At 40.7% G+C, this 15,208-nt stretch overlaps 1 long non-coding RNA gene across 1 annotated transcript in view; it reads right to left on the bottom strand.

Moving 5' to 3' along the window:
• Positions 1-1,603: 1,603 nt before the first annotated feature.
• Positions 1,604-15,208, bottom strand: part of LOC129630207 (uncharacterized) — a 35,500-nt gene continuing 21,895 nt past the window's right edge. Inside the window, exon 3 of the long non-coding RNA XR_008703597.1 lies at positions 1,604-1,980. This is a non-coding gene — a long non-coding RNA (uncharacterized LOC129630207). The remainder of the gene's footprint in view (positions 1,981-15,208) is intronic.

Genomic DNA, 15,208 nt, shown 5'->3' with positions numbered 1-15,208 from the left:
AGTTTGGCATAGGATGCCTCTCTGGGGCCTCGAATGCCCCCTTCCGGCTCTGGCTGCCCTTGCCTGCCTGTCTGGTGGAGGATGGGCCAGTCCTCAGCCGGCTAGCTCTGCTCAGTCCTTTGCTCTGTGAGTGGGCCTGGCGGTGTCTTAGGTTAGGGTTTTTTGTGGGATAGCTATCCCACAGTCTGGGTTGCTATCTCAAGCTAGTTCCCTCAGATTGCCCTCAGGGCATTCAGGCCCGGTCCTTACCCTAAGCAATGCAGCCCACACCTCCCTGTCCAGCCCCCGCCTCCCTGTCCAGCCCCCGCTTGCTAGTGGGGGATGGGAGCATCTGGGCTGCTGCTCTGCTGGGAGTTGCTGTTAGGCCCGTAATCTGTGGGTTTTAATTATTTATTTATTTTTCCTCCTGGTTATTTGCCCTCTGAGATTCCAAGGCTCACCACAGACCCACCAGACAGAGTGTTTCCTGGTGTTTGAAAACTTCTTTTTTAAGACTCCCTTCCTGGGACGGATTTCGTCCCTACCTCTTTTGTCTTTCTTTTTATCTTTTATATTTTGTCCTACCTCCTTTTGAAGACAATGGGCTACCTTTCTGGGTGCCTGATGTCCTCTGCCAGCATTCAGAAGTTGTTTTGTGGAATTTGCTCGGTGTTCAAATGTTCTTTCTATGAATTTGTGGGGGAGAAAGTGGTCTCCCCGTCCTATTCCTCTGCCATCTTAGGACCGCCTCCATGATCTTACTTTTCTGAATGTTGAGTTTCAAGCCAGCTTTTTCACTCGCCTCTTTCACTTTCATCAAGAGGCTCTTTAGTTCCTCTTCACTTTCTGCCATAAGGGTAGGATCATCTGCATATCTGAAGTTACTGGTATGTCTCCCAACAATCTTGATTCCAGCTTGTAATTCATTGTACAGTATTTCACATGATATACTCTGCATATAAGTTAAATAAGCAAGGTGCCAATATACAGCCTTGATGTACTTCTTTCTCAATTTGGAACCAGTCAATTGTTCCATGTCCAGTTCCAACTGCTGCTTCCTGACCCACATACAGGTTTCTCAGGAGACAGGTAAGGTGGTCTGGTATTCCCATCTCTTGAAGAATTTTCCACAGTTTGTTGTGGTCCACACAGTCAAAGTCTTTAGCATAGACAATGAATCTGAAGTAGATGTTTTTCCTGGACTCCCTTGGTTTCATCATGATCCAACGAATGTTGGCAATTTGATCTCTGGTTTGTCTGCCTCTTTGAAATCCAGCTTGTACCTCTGGAAGTTCTCAGTTCATGTACTACTGAAGCCTAGCTTGAAGGATTTTGAGCATATCCTTGTTAGCATGTGAAATGAGCACAATTGTATGATAATTTGAATATTATTTGGCATTGCCTTTGTGATTGGAATGAAAACTGACCTTTTCCAGTCCTGTGGCCACTGCTGTGTTTTCCAAATTTGCTGACATATTGAGTGCAGCACTGTAACAGAATCTTTTTTTTTTTTTTTTTAAGGATTTAAATAGCTCAGCTGGAATGTCATCACCTCTACTAGCTTTGTTTGTAGTAATGCTTCCTAAGGCCCACTTGACTTTCACATTCCAGGATTTCTGGTTCTAGGTGAGTAACCACATCATCATGGTTATCCAGGTCATTAAGACTTTTCTTGTTTAGTTCGGTGTATTCTTACCACCTCTTCTTAATCTCTTCTGCTTCTGGTAGCGCCTTACCATTTCTGTCCTTTATTGTGCCCATCCTTGCATAAAATTTTCTCTTGAGATCTCCAATATTCTGTAAGAGATCTCTAGACTTTCCCATTCTATTGTTTTCTTCTATTTCTTTGCATTGTTCACTTAAGAAGGTTTTCTTCTCTGCTTGCTCTTCTCTGGAACTTTGCATTCAGTTGGGCATATCTTTCCCTTTCTCCCTTACCTTTTGCTCCTCTTCTTTCCTCAGCTATTTGTAAAGCTTCCTCAAACAACTTTGTCTTCTTGCCTGGAGAAGAGTATAAATTTAAAATTTCCTATTTCCTTTCTTACATATTTTAGTATTTGATCTTTATCTTTAAAATCAATGCATAGAAATACAAATCCAATATTAATCAGATTGTGTATTTTAATACCTGTGATTATAGAGGTCATGCACCAGGGTGGCTGGAATGTGGGTTTTAGACATTTATTACCTTGATATGAATTTGCTCTGCCACTTCTTGGTTGTGAGTCTTGGGCATACCATCTCATCCAAGTGTGTCCATTTTCTGATAGGGTTGTTGTAAGCAATAATGAGGCTTGTTACAGGTAAACACTTAGAATAGTGATAAGCATAGTGATAAGCATTTTCAACAAATAAATCTATTATTATTAGCTACATACCCTGAGAATAAAGTTCTGCCATCACATTAGCCCCCTTTGTAGCTAATGGGTTGAATTAATCCAATTTGCACTAATTTGTCAAAAATATCCAAATAGTCTTGTGAAATCACTCCTAAAGAAAGAAAACCTTTAATACAGCAGAGGAATGCTTAGCACCTCCTTCGGAGATGCCAGTTTCTCTCCAGGAATCTCCTGATTACATATACTCCAGATGTCATAATTGGTACTCAGAGCCCTTAGAGATGTGTCCTGAGTCATTGCTTAGAAAAAGCTCTGAGAAAGCCCACAATAAACACTAGCTTCCAATGTGCTTCATTATTGATGTTTAATCTTGAGATCATAACAAAGAGTGTGAAAATCCTGGTTAGTTTACTAATTCTTTTAAGTTTAGATTTTCTTCAGCTCTGTTATCCCAACACCCATTAACATGCAGATATGCACATACCTACTCATACACACACAATTATATCCCACACGCCCCCGTTTAAAATGAGTGAAAATGATTTGTTATATAACTATTTTGACCCTAATGTTCATGCTTTTGAATCCTGTTTTAGGGAAGATTTGTATTTTAATAAAGTTCTGCATCCTTACCTTAACCTCCTTCCTAGCCTTATTAATTGTATGAGACATGGTAGAGAGGATACAAGGTCCATCCTAGCTTTATTAATTCTATGATATGTGGTAGACTAGCCTTATGTTGAATTTGAAATTGTAGAGTATGTTATGATTTAAGGAAATAATTCAATTCATTCTTTCTTATTATGGAGAGAAAGTGTTAGTTGCTCAGTCATGTTTGACTCTGTGACACCATGGATTGTAGCCCCCAGACTCCTCTGTCTAGGCAAGAATACTGGAGTGAGTTACCATGCCCTACTCCAGGGGATCTTCCCAACCCAGGGATCAAACCCAGGTCTCCCACATTGCAGGCAGATTCTTTACCATCTGAACCTTCAGTTCAGTTCAGTTCAGTCACGTCCGACTCTTTGCGACCCCATGAATTGCAGTATGCCAGGCCTCCCTGTCCATCACCAACTCCCAGAGTTCACCCAAACCCATGTCCATCGAGTCGGTGATGCCATCCAACCATCTCATCCCCTGTCATCCCCTTCTCCTCCTGCCCTCAATCTTTCCCAGCATCAGGGTCTTCTCAAATGAGTTAGCTCTTCACATCAGGTGGCCAACTTAGAACCTTTAGGGAAGTCCAATTATGGAGAGACAGGCAAACCATAGACTTTTTTTTTTTCCTGATTGGATTTTCTTAATCTTTTTTAAAAAAATGAGGTGAAATTGACATGACAAGCAATGAAGCATAATAAAGAATACAAATCAGGGACATTTAGTGCATTCCCAATGTGGTCAGCCACCACCTCTCTCTAGTTTCAAACTTTTTCATCACCTATAATAATATCCCACACACATTGGGTAATCACTCCACATTCCCTCCTTCCTTTATGCCCTGTTTTACACCTCTGTAAACTTGCCTATTGTGGTTATACCATATAAAAGGGATCATATAATACATGACTTTTTCTGTTTAGCTTCTTTTACTTAACATAATGTTTTCAAGGTCCATTTATGTTGTATCATGTGTCAGAACTTTGTTTCTGTTTATTATTGAACAAAATCCCATTGTATTCATATATCACAATCTATTTTTCCATTCATCCATTGATGGGCATTTGGGATGCTGCTATGAATATTTATAATACAAGTTTCTATGTGGATAAATGCTTTAATTTCTCATAGGTAAATACCTAGGAGTGGAATTGCTGGGTTATATGGTAACTCTATGTTCAGCTTTTGGAGGAACTGCCAAAATGTTTACCGTGGTGACTGCATCATTGTACATTCCCACCAGCAATGTACAAAGATACTTATCCCTTCATATCCTTGCCAATACTTACTTTCCATTTTTGTTGTTGTTTTTATTAATGCTATTCTGAAGGAGATCAGCCCTGGGATTTCTTTGGAGGGAATGATGCTGAAGCTGAAACTCCAGTACTTTGGCCACCTCATGAGAAGAGTTGACTCATTGGAAAAGACCCTGATGCTGGGAGGGATTGGGGGCAGGAGGAGAAGGGGACGACAGAGGATGTGATGGCTGGATGGCATCACCGACTCGGTGGATGTGAGTTTGGGTGAACTCTGGGAGTTGGTGATGGACAGGGAGGCCTGACGTGCTGCAATTCATGGGGTCATGAAGAGTTGGACATGACTGAGCGACTGAACTGAATACTAGGGGGTATGAAGTGATATCTCACTGTGGTTTTGATTTGCATTTTCTAATTATTTTTTAATACTGAATATCTTCTCATGTGCTTATTGACCATCTGTATATCTTTTTGGAGAAATGTCTGTTCATGCTCTTTGCCCATTTTAAAAACTGGGTTGTTTGTCTCTTTGGTTGAGTTGTTAACAGTTCTTTATATACTCGACATTAAATCTTTATCAGCTATGCAATTTGCAAATATTTTCTTCCATTCTATAGGTTGCTTTTTCAGTTTTGATAATGTTTTTAATTAGGCAAATATTTTCACTCTTTATGAGATCCAACTTATTTATTTTTTGTTGCTCATAATTTTTGTGTCAAATCTAAGAATTCATTGCCAAATTCATACAATCTTCAAAATCATATGGAACTGCAAAGGACCCAAATAGTCAAAACATTATTTAAAGAAGAAAAAGGTATAGTACTCATACTTCCTGATTTCAAGACTTATCACAAAGCTACAGTAATCAAAACAGTGTGGTACTGGCATAAGTACCAATGGAATAAAACTGAGATCCCAGAAATTAAACCCAAACATTATGGCCAATTGATTTTTGACAAGGATATCAAGACCATTCAATAAAGAAAAGAATATTCTCTTCAACAAATAGTGTTGGGACAACTGGATATCCAAGTGCAAAAGAATGAAGCTGCATCCCTACCTCACTCTATGTACAAAAATTAACTCAAAATGGATCAACAACCTAAACTTAAGAGCTAAAACAATAAAATTAGTAGAAGAAAACATAGGAGTAAATATCTGCCACAGATAATTCTCCACTCTAGTTGATGGTGATTATCTTTCCCATCATAACTTTGCCCAAAGACTATGGGAATGGTAGCAAAGCTGATGGACTTGAATTTTTATCTCTGTCACTCCTTTGTCCACTAAGATAGACACTTCATGAGAAATGTCACTGAAAGTAATCAGAAAGAAGGCAAAAACAAGCAAACAAAAACAATAACCACAGCAAAAACAAGTGCCTAAGCTAATCCTAACAAAAAGTACAATTGGCTATGAGTTATAAAACCCAAATACACAAGTTAAACCAAACACATCTTTTGGTTTCTAAATTCTTTGCCAGGAATAAGGATAATAGTGATTAAGAGCACAGACCCTGGATCCAGAGGGCCTGGATTACAATCCTAGCCTTTCTTAGTTGCTTATTATTTTACTTAATCTCTCCATGCCTCAGCTCACTCACCTTTAAAATAGGCACAAATAATATTAGTGCCTACTTCATGGGATTGTTGCCTAGCACATAGTAACTACTTCAGTGTGTGCTACTATTTCTAGGACTGACAGAGGATGGATCAGGCAAAAGAGGTATTTCTATGCTTCCATGATTATGTATACAGCTGCTTGAAAAAGCAGCTTATATTGTGGCCATTAGCATATGCCTTGTAGACCTTCAACTTTGGTGTAACTGAGGAAGGGCTCCAGCTGCTGTGCTCTGAAATCTAACACCGTATTTGCATAAGGTCTCACTTCCCATCAGCTGCCCCTAGCCAGTAACTAAGTGCCTGTAGAAATGCTAAGGGAGGTCATTCCTGGGAGGCAAAGGACTCCTCTTATGGTCAACTTTGGCTCAAGTACTCTTTGACAACCTTGTTGAAATTTCCTTACTCTGAAGGACAAGCTAGACTTCCTATTCTGCTTTGTCTTCACTCTGGGTCAGTTCTGCATCATGGTCTGATGGCTCTTGCAGCCTTTCCTGTTTCCTTCCCTTTAAATCTCACCTTAGTGTCAGATTCTTAGAGGACTTGGACTAACACAGTCTGGCATTCAAGCTCTCTTAGCTTTGAACTTAACCTATATGCTGCAGTCTTATCTCCTGTCTCTTGTGGTTGTTCAGTCACTTAAGTCATGTCTGACTCTTTACAACCCCATGGGCTATAGCACACCAGGTTCCTCTGTCCTCCACTATCTTCCAGAATTTGCTCAAATTCATGTTCATTGAGTCGGTGATGCTTTCTAACTATCTCAGCCTCTGTCTCCCCCTTCTCCTTTTGCCTTCAATCTTTCCCAGCACCAGGGTCTTTTCCAGTGAATCGGCTCTTCACATCAGGTGGCCAAAGTATCGGAGCCTAGCAACAGTCCTTGTAATGAATATTCAGGGTTGATTTCCTTTAGGACTGACTGGTTTGATCTCCTACCTCTTAGCTGCTTGTATCTTCCACTCTTGGTTTCCAAATGTGCCTTGTGCTTCTGCATTTCTGAGCCTTTGCCCATGCCCCTTCACCAAGAAAGCACTCACCATCTGGCCATTTTTGCCTTTTGGATGACACTTGTCACCAGTCATGCATCTCAAATGTCATCTTCTCTAAGCCTTTCAAGAGCTTTACCTTCTCTAAACCTCAAGGACTCTTGCTTTCGAGCTTTTTACTAAGCTTATTAACAGCAATAATTATTTCTTACTTTAAGCCTTCCAAAGTCCCCCAGGTGTATCAAATAGGCAATCACAAATATGTGTAGGATAGAATTGGAAAATTAGGGGGAATTCTATTCTAGTGAATTTAACTTTTAGTATTCAGGATTTCCAACAGCTTACATCCATTTTGCCTGATAAAGCAACAATGAACTCAGATGAATTAAAAAAAAATCCCATGTATCAAAGCACTTAGGGCAAAATGCGGCCTGCAGTAATTCAGTTTTAATATCTGCTTGAAATTCTTCATCAGTTTGTCTGATTTCCACCCCTCAAACAGTGATGATGTAAAATTCTGAAGTGAAGTCGCTCAGTCGTGTCCAACTCTTTGCGACCCCATGGACTGTGTAGCCTATCAGGCTCCTCTGTCCATGGGATTTTCCAGGCAAGAGTGCTGGAGTGGATTTCCATTTCCTTCTCCAACGTATATGAATGGGGATTAAGAGACAAAGAAAAGTAGCTATTAAAAAAGGCTTCCTCCTCTAGCAAAGGGCCCTTGGCTTCAGGGCTGGCCCCTCCAGAAATAGAGAAAGGAGATCCTGACATTTTAACAAGCTTTCATGGAGTGAGGTACATATACAGTAATATGAAAGGGCATTGATGGGCTTAATATGTATAGAATCTTAGTCCCTCACATATCGTTTAGGGTTATTATTATAGTTGACACGTACCAAATGCTTTTTATTTATGTTTAATCCTTACATAAGACATTCTGGTAAAGGACAGGAAATTGAGGCTCTGTGAATACCAGACCACCTGACCTGCCTCTTAAGAAATTTGTATGCAGATCAGGAAGCAACAGTTAGAACTGGACATGGAACAACAGACTGGTTCCAAATAGGAAAAGGAGTACGTCAAGCTGTATATTGTCACCCTGCTTATTTAACTTATATGCAGAGTACATCATGAGAATCGCTGGGCTGGAAGAAGCACATGCTGGACTCAAGATTGACGGGAGAAATATCAATCACCTCAGATATGCAGATGACACCACCCTTATGGCAGAAAGTGAAGAGGAACTAAAAAGCCTCTTGATGAAAGTGAAAGTGGACAGTGAAAAAGATGGCTTAAAGCTCAACATTCAGAAAATAAAGATCATGGCATCTGGTGCCATCACTTCATGGGAAATAGATGGGGAAACAGTGGAAACACTGTCAGACTTTATTTTTTTGGGCTCCAAAATCACTGCAGATGGTGACTGCAGCCACGAAATTAAAAGACACTTACTCCTTGGAAGAAAAGTTATGACCAACCTAGATAGCATATTCAAAAGCAGAGACATTACTTTGCCAACTAAGGTCCGTCTAGTCAAGGCTATGGTTTTTCCAGTGGTCATGTATGGATGTGAGGGTTGGACTGTGAAGAAAGCTGAACACCGAAGAATTGATGCTTTTGAACTGTGATGTTGGAGAAGACTTTTGAGAGTCCCTTGGACTGCAAGGAGATCCAACCAGTCCATTCTGAAGGAGATCAGCCCTGGGATTTCTTTGGAAGAAATGATGCTAAAGCTGAAACTCCAGTACTTTGGCCACCTCATGCAAAGAGTTGACTCATTGGAAAAGACTCCGATGCTGGGAGGGATTGGGGGCAGGAGGAGAAGGGGACGACAGAGGATGAGATGGCTGGATGGCATCACTGACTCGATGGACGTGAGTCTGAGTGAACTGCGGGAGTTGGTAATGGACAGGGAGGCCTGGCGTGCTGCGATTCATGGGGTTGCAAAGAGTCGGACACGACTGAGTGACTGAACTGAACTGAACCAAGTCATGCTAACAGGTCACTGGCCCAAATCCCTAAGAATTTTATGTAGGCGTCTAAAAGATGTATTGATCACATAAAATACATTTCCCCCTCCCCAACCTCACTGCAGGGCTTCTGGGGCAATGTTCTCAGGCAATTCAGTCTAAGGAAGCTGACACTGGATTTGGCACCCAGCCAGAGTACAGCAGCAGTGCCAGTTCAACAGCTTCAAGTAAAGGGTTGTAACTCTTTAACCTGAAGACCTAGCCTCTCACCATTTCCGGTTAGATCTGCAATACTCAGTAAGAACTCCTTAGGTGGCAAACAGGAAGAGGGTGGCTCTTACAAGTATCAGATAGCACCTGTGTGGACGCTCATGTATTAATGATTTAACCAGGGTGATCACATAAGGGAACAGCCATTGTCCTCTGCCCTCATACTTGTCACTAACAGGCCTGAAAGTGAACAAGATGGATGGGTCCAGCAAAGAGGAAGAGGAAGAGGAGGACCGTGCCTTCACCAACATTTCTCTTGCAGATGACACAGGTAAGGAAGAAACTGATGACTTCCAAAACATAAAATTCAGCAAATGCTCAGCAGCTTTGTAAAACAATAATTGTTATTGTTTTTATTATGATGGTAAAACATAGTCATTGTAGAAAAAATATAGCTACAAAAATAAAACAAAAAAATGTTTAAGAGCTATTTTTCTTTTTCCTTTAAAATTCAGTGATTATTTTAAAAGCTCCTGTGGTTGAATTACATGTACTTTAAAAATCAATCAACAAATAAAAATATAAAATGTTTATTTCCTGGAGGCTCAGGAAACATGATCTTAAAGTTGTTACTAAAGCAACCTATGATATTATTACCCGAATTTGTTCAATTATAGTCCATTTCTTCTCTGTTCTGTGAAATTTCATCATTTCTGGTAAATGAATTAGGATACTCTGCAATTTGCTTTAAAATCTGTCACAGAATATGTCTGGTTTTTAAGCAAGGACAAAGTTTGCTGAATTCCACATGAAAGAAGGAAAAAGAAGGGAGTGGTGTTTCTAATATGCTGATGGAAGGGATAACTACAGCTCATTCAACACTGGTGAGAAAACAGGCACTGTCTGATTTGGGAGTGCATGCTCAGTCGCTCAGTCCTGTCTGACTCTGTGACCCCATGAACGGTAACTGGCCAGGTTCCTCTGTCCATGAATTTTACAGGCAAGAATTGCTGGAGTGGGTTGCTATTTCCTCCTCCAGGGGTCTTCCACATCCAGGGTTGAACCCGCATCTCCTGCGCCTTGCACAATGTTAACTGGAAAGACTTCACACCTATAAGCACCCACGCATTGTGTGTGTGCATGTGTATTAGTGGCACTGTTTTGTATCCAAGTTCCCTCAGCAAAATCATAGTTATTAATAGAAGCCAGCAAGACTCAGCTAAGCAATGGGGGTTACTGATTTTGATTAACGGAGAGCAGAGCATGAATATTTAACATCAATTGCTCTTTCATACAGCCACGCTTCTCCACTTTCTCCCTAAATGCTCAGATTCAAAAAGCCTCTTTCTAAAGTGTGGCCAGACAATTAGCACGAACTGCCAGCCAGCTTCCTCTCCTGGCACCGCATAAACATGCTGAGGGCTTTGAAAAATCAAAGAGGAGCATTTTCGGCCTTTACGATGGGAGGAAAGGTACAACAAGGTCTGAGGTTTGTCGAAGAAGAGGGATACGGCTGGCCTTCACATGTTCCCATCAGGGCGTTTTAGAAAAATGACAGGGCTGGAGAAGGCAGTGAAGGGAACAAAGACCAGGGAAACTTGCTCCTTAGCTTCTAGAAGGCACGATGAGCGCTGGGCATGCGCTTGGGGAGTCCTATATGCCATGGGCGGGTGCAGCTCCTTCAGACTGCTGGCTTGCTCCGAATTCGCCCCCCATCCCGGGACAGGATTCTTTCTCCCCTGTAACGTGGGCTGGGCCTGAAAGCGATGGTCAGCAAGGTGGAGAAGGAGTCTTTGTGAAACCGAGGTCTTTCATCCAGCCTAGGGCACAGCCTCAACTCTGCCGTCTGTGTCTCAGCCCCTGCCACCCTCACACTTCCCGGCTGGACTGAAAGAGAGGAGGGCGGGGATTTGAACTCAGGTGTCCAATTCACGGCTGCCAATGGACAGGGTCTCCATCGAAGTTGCTTGCTAACCGAGTCTGAGGCCAGGGGCACAGACTCAGAATAAACTGATAAACCGGGACGGAGTAAGCAGGATACCCCTGTTAGTGTGAGAGGTGGCAGTGGAAGGAGGGCTTTGAGGGCTCCTGGATCTGACTCAAAGCCTCCTCATTCCTGGTTGTAGGTGTCACAGAATCTCAGGGCATTAGGGGCCTTCAGGGGTGGTCCAGCGTGGGAACCAGCAGTGGACTTGAGGCACTAGCTCTAATTCTGCTGTTTCAACATTCCAACATGGAAAATGGAAGTTGCTCCTGTACTTGTAGCAGGAAAGAACTGAAACCCCATGTTCTCTGGCTTTTGGAGATAAGTGTATCAATTTGATGTGTGGATACTGGTTCACTATTGTTAATAAGAGGTTCTTGGTGCTTGATAAATAAAAACAGGAAGACAAATTATTATGAAACAAATGCAGCTTGTTCACAATTTCACATTAGACTGAACTGCATTTCTTTCAGTAACATCTCTTTCCATGCTGGCTTTCCTGCTGTTGGTGTGATAAAAAGCAAGTTCTGTGTAAAAATCCATGTAGAACAGGTAATAAGGGTGTCAGTTTGAGCAGGCTGGCAAAGTTGTGAAGTGCCCAGAAGGCCCACACATCCCATTAGGTAAGTTGTTACTGAAGAATGAAATTTTAAAGAAACTGAAATGTCTTTCAGCTTAGATGCAGTATTTTTTTTTTTTTAATGATTACTAAGTTTTAAGGACACAAACACTTATTAAGGTGTTTGGACGTGAATACTTAATTTCTGGAACTGTTTGGTATCTCTCTTGGCCTTGGAGCCCTGAAAAAATTACTTAAAATGAAGGGCACGGTGAACCAAGGTAGTTTGGGAATCTCTGGTCTAAGTGGTACTATTTAAGTCTTTCCCCAAGATTCCGCTCTTGGCCTGCTTTTCTTCTCTCTCTTGTTCCATTCTTACTGTCCATGCTATATACCAGTGACCCTAAAACAGAGCTTGTAAAATAAACTTTAGGGCCAAGCAGTGTATCTGTAGGAAAGAGGCAATGGCCTGTCATTGTTTATTTCACGCAGTTCCCTAAACAAACTATTGAAATGTCTATACTTATTTCACTTTATTAGGTTTTCCCATTATGTATCTTTCTGTTTTTAAACTTCTTACTTTTAACGTGGTAAGAAGATTTAACATGAGATCTACTTCCTTAACAGGTTTTTAAAATACTCCTTTAAGAAATTGTTTATTTATTTTTGGCCGCGCTGGGTGGGCACGCTTCTTTGCTGTGCGTGGGCTTTCTCTAGTTGCAGTGAGCAGGGGCTACTCTCCGGCTGTAGGCTTCTCACTCTGGCGATTTCTCTAGTTGCAGAGCACAGGCTCTAGGTGCCCGGGCTTCAGTAGTTGCAGCTCTTGGGCTTAGCTGCCCTGCAGCATGTAGGATCATTCCCAGACTAGGGATCGAACCTGTGTCCCCTACATTGGCAGGTGGATTCTTAACCACTGGACCACCAGAGAGGTCCTCCCTAACACATTTTTAAGTTAACAATACAGTACCATTAACCACAGACACAATGCTATTCATGAAATCTCTAGAATAGTCTTACATTCCTGAAATGTTATACCTGTTGACAAGCAATTGCCTCTTTCCTCTCGCCCCAGCCCCTGCAGTCATCACTCTATTTTGTGCTTCTGAGTCTATTTTAGATACCTCATATGAGTGGAATCATACAGCATTTGTCCTTCTGTGGCTGGCTTATTTTACCTGGTATAATGTCCACAGGGTTGATCCAATTGTGACATATTGCAGGACTTCTTTCTTTTTTAAGGCTGAATAATATTCCATTGTGTACATATATCACATTTTTGCTTATCCAGTCATCTGTTGATTGAAGTTCGGGTTGCTTCCACATCTAAGCTATTGTGACTAGTACAGCAGTGAATATGAGAGTGCTAATATCTCTTCAAGATCCTGATTTCAATTATTTTGAGTAAATATCCAGAAGTAGGATTACTGATCATATGGTAGTTCCATTTTTAAGTTTCTGAGGAATCTCAATACTGTTTTCCATAGTGGCTGCATCATGTTAGCTTCCCTTCAGTAGTGTAAAGTGTTTTACTTTCTCCATATTCTTATGAACACTTGTAGTCTTTGGGGGCTTTTTATTTTGATTGCCATCATAACAGGTGTTAGGTAAGATCTCATTATGATTTTGATTTGCATTTCACTGATGATTAGTCATATTGAGCATCTTCTCACTTACCTGTTGGCCATGTTTATGTCTTCTCTACGGAAATGTCTATCGAAGTCTTTTGGCCATTTTTAACTGGGTTATCAATGTTTTTGTAATTGAGGAGTTCCTTACATATTTTGGAGAAGGAAATGGCACCCCACTCCAGTACTCTTGCCTGGAAAATCCCATAGACTGAGAAGCCTGGTAGGCTACAGTCCATGGGTCTCAAAGAGTTGGACACGACTGATCGACTTCACTTCACTTACATATTTTTGTATAAATGAGCCTTTTAAATGACCAGTTATACCATTTGCAAACATTTCACCCCATTCTGAGGTTTCTTGTGTATTCCAGTGATTGTTTCCTTTATTGGGAAGGAGTGTTTTCACTGATGTAGTCTTCCTTGTCTGTTTTTGCATCGTCACCTATGCTTTTGGTGTCATATCTGTGAAATTATTGCCAAGACCAGTGTCACAAAGCTTTTCCTCTACAGTTTCTTCTAGGAGTTTTATAGGTTTTGGTCTTACATTTAAGTCTTTAATCCACTTTGAGTTGGCTTTTGTGTATGGCATAAGATAAAGGTCCTCACTTTTCTGTGTGTGGACAGTTTTCCTAACACTAGTTATTAAAGAGATTATTCTTTCCCCATTGCATGTTCTTGGCACCCTGTTGAAGATTAGTTGACCTACATGTATGGATGTATTTCTGGACTCTGTACTCTATAGGGTGGTGTGTATGTCTTTATGTCAGTACCATAAGTTTTTTTTTTTTTTTTTTACTATTTTAATTTCTTTGTAATATATATTTTATTACACTGAAATCAGGAAGTGTGATACTTCTAGCTTTGTTCTTTTTTTTTCTTTCAAGATTTTTGGGGCTATTTGGGGTCTTTTGTGGTCTCATATTAATTTTAGAATTGTTTTTTCTACTTCTGTAAAAAATGCTTTTGAGATTTTGATAAAAACTGCATTGAGTATGTAGATTGCTTTGGGTGGTATGGACATTTTAACAATATTAAAGACTTTTACCCTGAAATTTACAAAACAGTGATGAAAGAAATTAAAGGAGATACAAACAAATGGGAAGTCATTACACATCTTTTAAATACAGCAGACAGTAATATTAACATGGTTTATTTCACAGTGATATCTCAAGTTTAATTCTTTCAACAAGGATATGCATTGTTTGCACATCGAATATATGGGAACATTATTCATTTCTCAACACCTTTTTTCTTGAAACACAGTCCTCTTGGACTAGATTTAATTTTCTACATTTAACTAGGATAAGAGAACAAGAAAAGTTTCCTTTTCTCTTAACTCTACTGGAAGAAAGGCAACAGCGATAGTGATGATGAGATAGCAGACAATGCTGAGCCCTGAGCCAGGGGCCCAGCCAGGTGAGGACAGGCTTTTGCAGAGCATGTGCCCTCCTCAGAGAGCCCCGCTTCTTCCTGCTTCTAGCTGACTATTGTCATGAAAGAACAGAAATGCAAAAAAAGCAGAATTTTCAAGAGACACCCAAAATACAGATTCTGTTTTGGGGGGGATGGGCAACTTCCTGATTCTTCCATGTTTTCCACCTAATCCTGATTTTAAAAACAATATCATGGAAGTCCAAATAAAACACATCTTCAGAACAGAAGTGACCGCAGAAGAATCTATTTTCAGACTTCTCAAATCTTTATGATTTATCTCTTTTGAGCTTCTGATTCATAATCAAACTGCTTGCTAAATACCTAGCTATGTCCCAGTTGTCAAATGATCTCATCTTATCCCATGGGCATCCCCTAATCTGTTCCCACTCCTGATTCATAATTTTAATGAATGGTCCCATCATCCACCTGGTTCCTTAAGCAAGAAATTCACATGCCATTGTCCCATTTTTATTTCTCAAAACCCAATCAAATTGCTTATTCCTGTTGACTTGACCTTGAAAATGTTTCTCAAATCAATCTGGCCTTCTCTACCCCTATCACCACTTCCCTGATTAGGCCCCATTATCTCCC

Source organism: Bubalus kerabau, chromosome 16 (genome assembly GCF_029407905.1).
Source record: "Bubalus kerabau isolate K-KA32 ecotype Philippines breed swamp buffalo chromosome 16, PCC_UOA_SB_1v2, whole genome shotgun sequence".
Classification (NCBI taxonomy): domain Eukaryota; kingdom Metazoa; phylum Chordata; class Mammalia; order Artiodactyla; family Bovidae; genus Bubalus; species Bubalus kerabau.
Note: the sequence above shows the minus strand (reverse complement) of the source record. Positions and strands in the feature narration are given on the sequence as shown.